Source organism: Myotis davidii, unplaced genomic scaffold (genome assembly GCF_000327345.1).
Source record: "Myotis davidii unplaced genomic scaffold, ASM32734v1 scaffold80, whole genome shotgun sequence".
Lineage (NCBI taxonomy): Eukaryota > Metazoa > Chordata > Mammalia > Chiroptera > Vespertilionidae > Myotis > Myotis davidii.
The window spans coordinates 1,279,424-1,291,604 of record NW_006292686.1 but is presented as its reverse complement, the minus strand read 5'-3'; the positions used below and the strand labels follow the sequence as shown (position 1 = coordinate 1,291,604).

General features: G+C 43.0%; 1 protein-coding gene across 2 annotated transcripts in view; it reads left to right on the top strand.

The window, feature by feature from the left end:
• Positions 1–12,181, top strand: part of SSR1 (signal sequence receptor, alpha) — a 39,949-nt gene that overhangs the window by 23,992 nt on the left and 3,776 nt on the right. The gene's annotated exons all lie outside the window — the stretch shown is intronic.

Genomic DNA, 12,181 nt, shown 5'->3' with positions numbered 1-12,181 from the left:
TAACCTTTTTTTTTTAGTTCATCTGAAGAATTCCAAACTTTTAAGCACTCAGTATCTAAAAACCAAAATTAAATTGGACTTCATAAAATTCACTTAGAGAGTTACTCTTGCCCTAGCTATTAAGTTTGGCATCATTGTTAGACTAGATAAAGGGTAAAGTATAATAGAAGGAACAAATAAGAGGCTTTTCCCCTCTATCTTTAAACCATACTCTTCCATGTATATTTTGTAAGGAAATGGTATGTGAAATTTTAGTGGCTGTTCAATTCCTGATTGTCTTCATTATAATGAACTGACCACTCCCCACCTGTACCCATGCCCACACAAAACAATGAAAAGAGACAAAACACACACACAAAATCTTTCCAAGTTGTTTAAGTATTTAAACATCGGAGCCAAAGTCAATGACAAAATAGAAGTCATTGCATAGTTATTAATCACATTGCAAGTAGGGGTGAAGGTGTCAAATTATTTGTGTTGGCATTGCTGCACTATAAACTTCTATACCTGTAATATAAAGTGTTTGAGTTTTTAATTGGGCTGAAAAATCAGTTTATTTTGAAAAAGCTCTATGAACTCTAAGAGACTGCATGGTTTTTTTTTGCTAAATGTAATAAGGAGGCCCTTCCAACTTCTCAAGGAATGTATTCCCAGATATTTCTTGTGAGCGCCCCAAGTTTGTGAAACTACTAGAACATAATGCAGTGAGGTGTGATTACAGAATTTAAATGACCTCTAGAGAATTTTATCAACAACCTGGTAATGCTGAGAGAGTGGCAAAACCACTCTGACTGCCAGGTGCCACCCCTTCTAACCCCTAAGTAATTTGCCTTACATACTAGTTCATCCTTTTCTGAGGTTCAAGTTCGTGCCTCAGAAATTATTTGTCATGTTTTATTTTTTACCATGCGTGGATCTTGCTTTGGTTGTATAGCTTCATCATTCATTTCATGGATATCAATAGCAAATGACTTTTAACTATTCCTGCCCTCTAATGCGTTGGAGTGGGGAAGGGAAATGGGACCTCCCAGGTAGAAACCTGAGGAAAACAAATCACAAGGAAAGGAGCCTTGACTTGATTTTAGTGATGTTTTTAATTTTAAATAAGCTTCAGATCATAGTGACTTTGATAGGAAAAGACAAATTTAGATCTTAAATATATATGTAAAGCCACTGTCTTAAAGGTGTATTTGCAATGCATCAGCCCGGAATTGTATTTTGGCTCTGTTTGGGAGAAGTAAGTGGTGGTAATGTGATGTCAAAACTTTGATTTAATGATGAGTTACTTTGGAGCTACAGTAGTAGATAAATGTAATATAATATGCAAGGCTCTTAAAGCATTCATCTTTTGTGATACAATGATATCCATACCCTTGATATGAAGGAAAATTTACTTGTTTAGTGCATTTAAATAATGTGATTTTTCTTTTTTTAATCATGAACTCAGCACTGTGCATCCTCTCACCAAGGTTTTAATAGGTTACACCCTTGATTTTTCAGTATTTCAGTTTCAAAATTAGATGTTAGTTTAATTTTAAAACACTTCCTGCCCTAGCCAGTTTGGCTCAGTGGATAGAGCATTGGCCTGCGTGCCAAAGGCTCCTGGGTTCAATGCTGGTCAAGGGCATGTACCTCGGTTGCAGGCTCCTTCCCAACTGGGTCCTCATTGGGGCTTGTGCAGGAGGCAGCCAATTGATGTGTTTCTCTCACATTGATATTTCTCTCTCCCTTTCCCATTGTCTCCAAAAATCAATGGGAAAATATCCTCAGATAAGGATTTAAAAAATAAATAAAACAAGAAAAAGAAAACTTCCTGATATACTTGAAATAATTAACCACATCATTTATAGTTGTAAAATTAATAAATTTGTTTGGATTTTATTAAATAACTAGAGGCCTGGTGCCCGAATTTGTGCACGGGTGGGCTCTTGCCAGCCTGCCCCGATGGGGGTCCATCAGGCCTGGCCAGTGGGGCGGGAGGGGTCGGGGGTGGTTGGCTGGCTGGCCCCACCCCCCAGTAAGGGGGTGGGGGGCCGATTGGGGCCCAGACCAGGCTGGTTGGCTGCCACAGTGTGCGTCATAGCCACCAGTTGTTCTGGTCGTTCCACCATTCCTGTCACTGGGCTTTTATATATAGAGATATCCTACTTTGAATTAGATCTCCAGCTTTAGTGAGGAGCAAGGTTATACATATGCAAAACCCTTCTTACTAGTATAACTGAAAGGTTAGGTTTTGTTAAGCTTCTCTCTAGAACAGTGGTTCTCAACCTTGGCTGCACATTAGAATCACTTGGGAATCTTAAAATCCTGATTTCTGGGCTTCATCCTCCAGAAATTCTGTTTCTTTGTTATGGGGTGGGGCCACAACATTAGTAACAAAGAAACAGAAGTTCTAGAGGATGAGGCCCAGAAATTAGGATTTTAAAAAGATTCCCAGGTGATTCTAATGTGTAGCCAAGGTTGAGAACCACTGCTGTAGAACATCATTAGAGGACATTAGGAGAGGCTAATAAGACATAAGAACTGATTTGCAAAGATCTAAGTAATTAGTGTTCACATGATTTTGTCCTTTTTTCATTTAATCAAAAACAGGCTTTTACAGTAACTAATTATATACCTGAAGCTCTGAAAGTAGGTTTGTTTTTGTTTTTTAGGGATTATTGAGGAATACAGTGCTAAGGTGTGGGTACTGTTTAGCTGCCTTTTTTAAGACAGTAAAAAAGGAACTCATTTATTAAACGTCAGCCATGCATTGTTTTCAGTTGGGACTTTCATTCATCTCAAACCTTCACAACAATTCACTGAAGCAAGCTGATAACTGTTCTCATTTTACAGGTGGAAAAACTGAAATCTCCTGAGTTTAAGCAGCTTGCTCAAGGTTACACATTGAATATGGATTCAGAGCTGTCTTATTCTAAAACACATGTTCTTTCCCCTGCACTGTTTCAGAAGGAAATTTCATAAAACCAAGCATTTGGGCAGCTTACAAATGCTTGGTTTTCGAGAGTCCAGCAATCAGTTCAAATAACCCCAGTGTGGAATATACCATATGTACCCACTTGCAGAACTGTACAGTAGTGCATGAGTGCCACTCAACTCCAGAACGCAAACCCCAGAGTCTTCTGAGCTGTTATAAATTGATTTGTCTGTTAATGTTGTGGTATGTACATAGAATTTTTTTGAATTTGATACTGCATTTTAATATGATAATTTAGTTACCCACATATACCCTACTTTTAATCTCTAACAATGACATCTCTTTAAATGTCCCCTTGATTTAAAGAAATGGTCTTTAAAAACATTTTCATCAAAATAGATTTTCTAGTTTGATTGTATTTTCAAGTTGTAAAGGGTTGAAAGATACATCCTCATGTTAGAGATGAGAGGGAAGTAGGTATCTATTCGTTGGGTTATACAGTCAGCTAATTATAAAACTGGGATTACAGGTTAAGTTCATATATCACAACCAGAGATGATTTGACTAGATCTTTTATTATTCTCCTGCTGTTCCTTATGTAGATTTCTGTGTGGTACCCATGACAACCTATCATCTTGTTGACATGTCTATCTCCTGCTGGGCTGTGAGCTTATATCTTGTTTGCTTTTTATTCCCAGGTTCTAGTTCATGGTTTTCAGGTGGAAACCTATCCTAAGGTTTTCAAAGAAATAAAATGTGGGCCAAATATTTCCATGGCATTGTGTTCAGAAATATTCCTGGTGATAATCCAATCTCATTGGTAGTTCTGTGAGGTTGCATAGAGAGGTGATGTGGTATGCCAGCTTGGGGATTACGATGCAGTCAGCCCTGGCCTCTAACCAACAGTGACTTTCAGAAGGCAGCTCATCTTTAGAGTTTTGATGTGTGCTTGTAAAATTGAGAGACAAATAAGTGTCAGTTCCAAATTGTCCTGATGCTGTTACCTACAATGTTAATACCATGTTAAGTGATTCTTCCTTAAATCTAGTTTACTCAGAAAAAAAAAATGAACTAAGGTATAGAATGGACTCATGTCAGGCTGCCTGGGCTCAAAGTCCCAGCTCCCTCCTCTTAGTTGGAGGCGAATAACCTCTCTGGGCTTCAGTTTTGGGTGCTTAGCACATTGCCCAGTGCAAAGGAAGCCATGTGAGTGAGGCACCGTGGGCGCTGGGTTGTCACAGCATTCTGTGAAGCATGCGAAGGGAAGGAAGTGCATATGGTACTCTGGACTTAGATGTGGAATGATGGTTAAATTCTGCGTAGAAAAGTTAAACAGCGTTCTTTTTAAACTACAGAGTAAAAGTCTTAAGATGAACATGAAATATAGGTAGTTTTTTGTGGATTTAATAATGAACCAGAGTAATAAGACTGCCAAGGGGGGAGTTCTTGTAATAAGTCTGTTAGAACCCACACATCCAATTGAGAATTACCTTTTTCAGACACTTGGAGAGGCTACATGTTTTCCAGTATTTCTATTTTTGGAACTTAGAATTTCTTTCAGATTTATACTATAAGCCACTTAATAAACAAAAGAGACTTACATATTGTTGTTTTTCAGAAATCTGTGTGGTCTCCCATCTTAGTGACATTGTCATAATAGGTGCTCCAGCTCTAAAGGCATTTTAGAAAGCAGTGTGAGAAATATTTTAAACAGGAATAGTGTTTGGATTGAGGCCCATGCTCTGCTCTTCCGTATGCATTCTCATTCAGCCTCACAACTACCCTAGGCAACTCCTTATCTATGATGGAACAGCCTCCAGGAGACAAGAGGTATCCACACTGCAGGTTTGGTCCATTGCCTTCTCCAGCTTTGTTTGAAAAGGTATATGTACACTTTGGGAGCACATTCACATTAATGCACAAAATATACTTACCTGTGTTCTGGTTGCACCATTTGGAATTTGCTTATTTTCTCTGAGGTAGACATCTATCCTGCACTGCTCGAAGTCAAGCTACATTTATAAATACTCTTCAACAGTGGCTGTCTTGAAAGGATCTGTTGCCATGACCCTTGGCACAAGATTTAAACCAGTGGTCCTCAGTACATGTGAGACTAGGACTTCTCTGCCCGTGAACTCCCCTGAGTTTATTATTAGAGTCGTATGTATTTTAAGGTCTTGCATTTAATATTTCATACTGTTCATAATTGTTAACTTTTCATGGCTAAAAGTACTGTTATGTATTTGTAAATTAGTCTGTAAAAGCTGATGGCACTGTCCACTAAAGGGAAAGTAAATCTAGACCAGCTGTAGACTGCTGGTCCTGAAGCTGTCTGCAAGAACAGTGGCGGCAGGATCGCTCCGCATGGTGGTATGAGATTGGTTTCACTTGTCTTTGACCTTAGTTGAACCCACCTGGATAACACTTACCTGGTTTACACCAAAGCCCCTGCCTAGAATTACTCTCATTTCAGAAACCACTACAGTGGCTTTTTACATGTGGCAACAGGGCTGGTTTTAAGGAGATAGCCTGTAAATGTGGGCTCTTGGTCATTTCTGCACAGTGAAGACAGTGCTAACTACAGTCTACACAAGCGTTCACCACTCTTACTGACTCTTACTGTCACCAGGTCCTATCTTCCAGGTTTTTGAGAGACTGGACCCTCAGTCGTGCACCTCCTTTCCTGTCACCCTCTCATCTCTGGCTGCTTTCCTGCTGTGTCCACCTTCACAAAAACTTTCCTGTCTTGAATCTTTTGCATGATTCCCTTGCCCCTTTATCTGCCTCTCGGGTTTGTTTTGTTTTGTTTTCCCTCTTTGTAAAAATATATCCTAAGCAATTGGTTTCCTTTTCCTCTCCAGGCTTTCAATCTTTTAAATGTCCTTCAATTTAGCTTCTGCCCCCCCAAAACGTTCCCTTAGGATCTCATGGCTCCCTACTAGCCAGCCTTCTTTAGTCTCAGTTATCCAGCCTCGACTTGTGCATATAACCCAGGGACCACCACCCTCCAAATTCCGCTTAGTTTCTATGACCTGCTCTTATGTAACTCCTCTCGTTCCTGACTAACCCACCTCAGGCTCCCTCCCGCTCTGTACTAGCCTTGGCAGAGTTCTCATGGCGGTCATCATGGCTTCATCTGTTAGCTGTGTATTTCCTCAGTCCTAATGTTTGAGACCTAAACTGTCTTAGTGCCATTCTGTCGGCGATTCATTTTTACTTAACTTTTGTATTGTAACCCCAAACCATGAAATCACAGATGCTTATTTCCCTCCATAAACCTCCCCAGTCTAACTTCTTGCATTCTTCAGTAGCATGGCTCCTATTTATCCCACATTGAATCTTAAAGAGCCCCAAGTGTGATGACTTACCTGTAAGTATTAAAAAGTGCTTTCTAATTTTTAGCTCTGCTATGAATTAGATTTCAGTTCTTGCCACCTCAAAAATCTAAGAATTTAAGAACTTAAAAAACATGAAATTTTTCAGTATAGGCAAAATACCTCTGGTTCAAAATTTATCTTTTTACATATTTTCCCAAAATCTTGGGTTTGCTGTTTTCTAATGCTTGAACACTTGAAATGTTATCTCTAGCAGTGTGTGTGTTTAATTTTTTTTATTGATTTCAGAGAGGGATAGGGAGCGAGAGATAGAAACATCAATGATGAGAGAGAATCATTGATTAGCTGCCTCCTGCAGGTCCCCCACTGGGGATTGAGCCCGAAACCCAGCCATGTGCCCTGATTAGGAATCAAACCGTGCTCTCCCGGTTCATAGGTTAATGCTCAACTACTGACCGACGCCAGCTGGGCATGATCTCTAGCTGTGTTTTTAATCCAGTTGCTTATGACAGAACTTGCTCCTGCAGTGTGGGGTTTTAGTCGTTGACTGTCTGAGAATGTTTTCTGGCTGTCTTTTAGATCTTTGTGAAAGGAGGGTTGTGAGTCCATAAAACTCTTGTGCAGCTTTGAGAAGTATCCCTGCTCTAGAAGTATCTGGGAATCACAGCCTTTCCTGTTTGGAAATCCACTCATCTGACCTGCCACTTAAAACTGGTGTCAAATGCATCTTTCTTACACGTCCCTTAACGAAGGGCGGTCTTCAAAGTACTTGTGTGCGATACAAAATGTTTCCTAAGTGTCAACACATGTTACTGCTAGGTCTTTTTTCTTTTTTTTCTGCATCTTAAAGATGAGAAGCACAAAGGAAATCTAAAATATTAAGTGAAAAAGAAAAAAACAGCCGAAACCGGTTTGGCTCAGTGGATAGAGCGTCGGCCTGCGGACTGAAAGGTCCCAGGTTCAATTCCGGTCAAGGGCATGTACCTGGGTTGCAGGCACTTCCCCAGTGGGGGGCATGCAGGAGGCAGCTGATTGATGTTTCTCTCTCATCGATGTTTCTAACTATCTCTCTCCCTTCCTCTCTGTAAAAAATCAATAAAATATATTTAAAAAAAAAAGAAAAAAGAAAAAAACAGAAACTAAAAGTAAATTTGGGTATTCAACTTCCTAATAGTTATCTAATTTTCCCATGGAATTTGTAAAAAGCTTCACACATTCTCTGCATGTAAAATGTGGGTATTAAGTAACCATCTTGTTTTAGAATAAAGATAATTTAGGATGAGTGCATTGTTCTTCGGCTGGCAGCTAGTTCACATCAGATGATGGTCATTAGACACCTCCCATCCCCCTACTGAGAGTTTGGGTTCCCAGTAAATGTGGAGACTGCAGACTCTGACCATTTAAACATTCGTAAGTGAGCAGAGATGGACCTTGGACTTAATTTTCTCATCTCTGTGTCAGTGAGTTAGTAGTGCCTAGACTTTCCTTCTTTTCAAGGTTTTATTGAAAGTGGTAGAACTGAAGTGGGAAAAGTAACTTGATTGGGGGCTGTGCCAACCAGAGAGTTGTCTCTAACTGTGTAATGTTAGAGACCAGCATTGGAATGTCTTCTCCATGTGCTTAAAATGCTCAGTATTAAGTAAATTTTAGATTTGCCCAAGATCTGAAAAATACAAAATGCTAAAGCAGTTTTTGTAACAACGTGGATTGTTTTCTATTTCAAAATGTTTGTAATGTATGTTATTTTATAACAGAAATAAATATAAATGCTAAATTTGCCTGAAACTTTTACGGTGATAATCACAGAGCTGTGGGCAACTTTTCTGTAGACCCCAAAGAAAATGAGCCCTTTTTAAAACTTGAGTGCATAGCCATTTTACATATTCGAAGAAAATCAAGGTAGAGTATTACTGGAAAATACTTGAAATTATTTCTCCTTTAAAGGACCCAAGCTTCCTATCTGTTACTTTTTAAAATTAGTAAGCCACCTGTAGCCACTGCTGGCTGGGAACCCTCTCCTGTTCACTTGGGTGAACATGGAGTCTCCACCATCACCTGTAGGTCCTCCAGAATCTGGTCCTTACCTGCCTCTGGCCCTCTGCTTCCCTCTGGCCCTGGTCATGTCAGTAAGTCCCTCTGCCCAGGTCTCAGCCCCCACATCATCCCTTGCCCACTCATTAGCCTTCCCTGACCTGCTCCCCTCATCGAAGGCAAGCACCTGCATCACAGCACCCTGTCTATTGTCCTTATGCCCTTACCACTGCCTGAAACTTCCTTATCCTTCCCTTACCTGTCACACTCTGGAAATGTAAGCTTCATGACAGCAAGAATTCAGTCTTCTTTGTCACCAGATCACCATGTCTAAAAACAATACATGGCACATGGTAGATGGTTAATCAATATGATTTAATTATCACAACCATACAGTGAAGTGGATACACATCCCCATTTTGCAGATGAGGAAGTTGAATACCCAAGTTAAATAACTAAAAGTCATTCGAATTATTAAGTGGCAAATTTGAGGTTGGAACACAGGCCCATCTGTCCAGAGCCTTCATGTGTTACTACTGCTGCCTCATAGAATGGAAGGCCTGTGGTTGAATTGCCGTGCTCTGGTTCACATATGCCAAGTCACCTCTGCATGTAGGCACAACCTTCCAGGCCCATGCAGGGGGCTGCACAACTAAGCTCATTTTCATAATTTTAAATCTAATATTACTCCTCTGCAAGAATTCTCCAAGTGATACTAAGGCATTTTAAAAACATAACCATTACTCCCAAGCTCCCAATACCTGTCAGCATGGATGTATTTTGGTGCCACCTGCTGCTCATGAGTGGTACAGCAATGAACATCCCATTCCCAGGGCTGCCCTTTGGCATTGCCAGAAAGGTGCCAAAGGATTGGAAGATAAGTCTGTTAGGAATTGTTTGCTTAAGCAAACGACCTACTCCAATCAGCATATGCATGCCTGTACTTCACCCCAACCCCAAGAGTCAACATCAAATTAAAGTGAAAAATACTGCTTTCGCTAAGACTTCAAGAAATTATTTGGGCTTTTAAATTATTTGAATGATCATGTCAGTAAAAAGGTGAATGCTGGAAGAGCCCCCCTAGGGGTCACCTTAGAGCTGGCTGACCACACTCAGTGTGTTCTCTGTATTCATCTTGTCTCCTGGGAGAAGCGTGGTCTTAGAAGACACAAAGCCACTGCCCTTCTGCTCCGCCTCCATCATTTCCATATATATACAATACATGTGTTTATTTTGGATGAACTGAGCAAATATTTTCATTTGACATCAATATAGTAAGAAGGTTAATTGCAGTTGGAATTAGAACTTGTTTGAATCAAGACTCGCCCACCTTCTGGCAAGATAATCTTAGACAAGTTACTAACTGGTTTTAGCCTGTTTCTCCATCTGTAAAATTGTGACAATAGTAATTAGAGTTATTACTAATATTCAGTGAATATTTATGAAGCCCTCACTATATGTCAAGTGTTTTGTTGAATTTTTAAAACTATCACATGAAAAAACCCGAACAAAAAAAACACATCTAATCTAAATGCCTAGCCCAGAATAACTAATTTTCTCATTGATGAATGTTTCTTTTCCTCACTACATAAGTAATATTTAGTTGACAGCCAACTGAAAACCATCAACTTTTTTTTTCTAGAACTGTGAAATTATTTTTAAAAGGTGTGTTCCTCTATCTCCCCCCCTCACACACACACACACCTCCCCTGTACTTAATGGAGCCTCATAGCGTATTAGAGTTAGAAAGAATCTTAACAGTCATCCATCCAGCTACTTGGCCAGTGCAGGGCTCCTTAGGGACACCTCCACCAACTAGGTGGCCAATCCCATTATTGGATAGCTTAACTGTCAGTTCTTTCTTGAACCCAAATAAACTTCCTTGTGGTAATTAACCACATAAAACCTTACATATATTATTGAGTTACTAGAGGCCCCGTGCACGAAATTCATGCACTCAGTGTGTGTGTGTGGGGGGGGTCTGTCAGCCCGGTCTGCGCCCTCTTGCAGTCTGGGAGCCCTCAGGGGATGTCTGACTGATGGCTTAGGCCTTCTCCCCACAGCAGCTGGACATCCTTAGCACTGTTGCATTAACAGGAGAGGCTCCCACCACCGCTGCTGCGCTCGCCAGCTGTGAGCCCGGCTTCTGGCTGAGCAGCGCTTCCCCTGTGGGAGCTCACTGACCACCAGGGGACAGCTCCTGCATTGAGCATCTGCCCCCTTATGGTCAGTGCACGTCATAGCGAACTGTCATTCCACCGTTCAGTCAATTTGCATATTAGCCTTTTATTATCTTCCTATCTAATAAAAGAAACATGGTAATTCGTGTACAGCCACTACCCTTCCCATTGGCTAATCAGCGAGATATGCAAATTAACTGCCAGCCAAGATGGCAGCTGGCAGCCAGGCAACTTGAAACTAACATGAGGCTTGCCCGCTTCAGTGACAGAGGACTCCAACGTTCCCCCCCTGCCACTGCAGGCCTCTGACCTGCAACTCTAAGCAACTATGTAACAAATATAGAAGCTAAACAAAACCCCAGAAACCTGCTTTAGTGCATGGGCTTCAGCCAGCAGGATCGCAACATGGTAAGCAAAGGCCAGAAACCTACTTTCAGCAGCGGAGGCCTAAGAGCTGGAGCCAAGCCTCAAAGCTAAAGCTGGCCCAGAATAAAAAAAAAACAAAAAAAGGAGCGGTTGGGAGCTTCAGTCACCCCCAGCCTGAAAACAGCCCTCAGCCCCTCACCCAGACTGGCCAGGCACCCCAGTGGGAACCCCCACCCTGAAGGGTGTGTGACCAGCTACAAACAGCCGTCATCCCCTCACCCAGGCTGGCCAGGCACCCCAGTGGGGACCCCCCCCTGATCCAGGACACCCTTCAGGGCAAACCAGCCGGCACCCACCCGTGTACCAGGCCTCTACCCTATATAGTAAAAGGGTAATATGCCTTCCAGCACCGGGATCAGCGGAGCCACGAGGCCTCCCGGCACCGGGATCAGCATGACGGGGCAGCGCCCAAACCCCCGATCGCCCTGCGGCTCTGTGTGTGACGGGGCAGGGCCACAACCTCCCTATCCACCCTGTTCTGTTCGTGACAGGGGAAGGTGCCCCAACCCCCTGATCGGCCCTGCTCTGTGCCTGATCGGGGGGGAGCTCCCCAACCCCCTGATTGCCCTGCGGCTCTGTGTGTGACAGGGTGCGGCACCCCAACCACTCCCCCCACACAGGCCCTGCACTGTGTGTGACAGGGTAGAGCCATAACCTCCCCATCGGCCCTGCCCAGAGTGTGAGAGTGGCAGCGCCCCAACCCCCTGATTGGCCCTGCTCTGAGCGTGACGGGGTGGCGCCGCAACCTCCCCAACAACCCTGCCTTGAGTGTGACAGGGGACGGTGCCCCAACCCCCCAATCGGCCCTGCCCTGAGCGTGACTGAGGGTGGCATCACAACCTCCCCATCGCCCTGCTCTGTGCATGACAGGGGGCGGTGCCCCAACTCCCTAATCGGCCCTGCTCTGAGCCCAACCAGGGGCTGCACCTAGGGATTGGGCCTGCCCTCTGCCCCCCGGGAGCAGGCCTAAGCCAGCAGGTCGTTATCTCCCAAGGGGTCCCAGACTGCGAGAGGGCACAGGCCGGGTTAAGGGACCCCCCTTCCCCCCGAGTGCACAAATTTTTGTGCACCGGGCCTCTAGTCTATACTAATAAAAGGGTAATATGCTAATTAGACCAGGAGACCTTCTGGGAGCCCAGATGTCCTTCCAAACAAAGCCATGGTGGTGGGGCAGAGGCAGGGGTGAGCAGGCCAGCAGGGGGGGTAGTTGAGGACGATCAAGCCAGCAGGGGAGGCAGTGGGGGTGAGCAGGCCGGCAAGGGGGTAGTTGGGGGTGATCAGGTCGGTAGTGC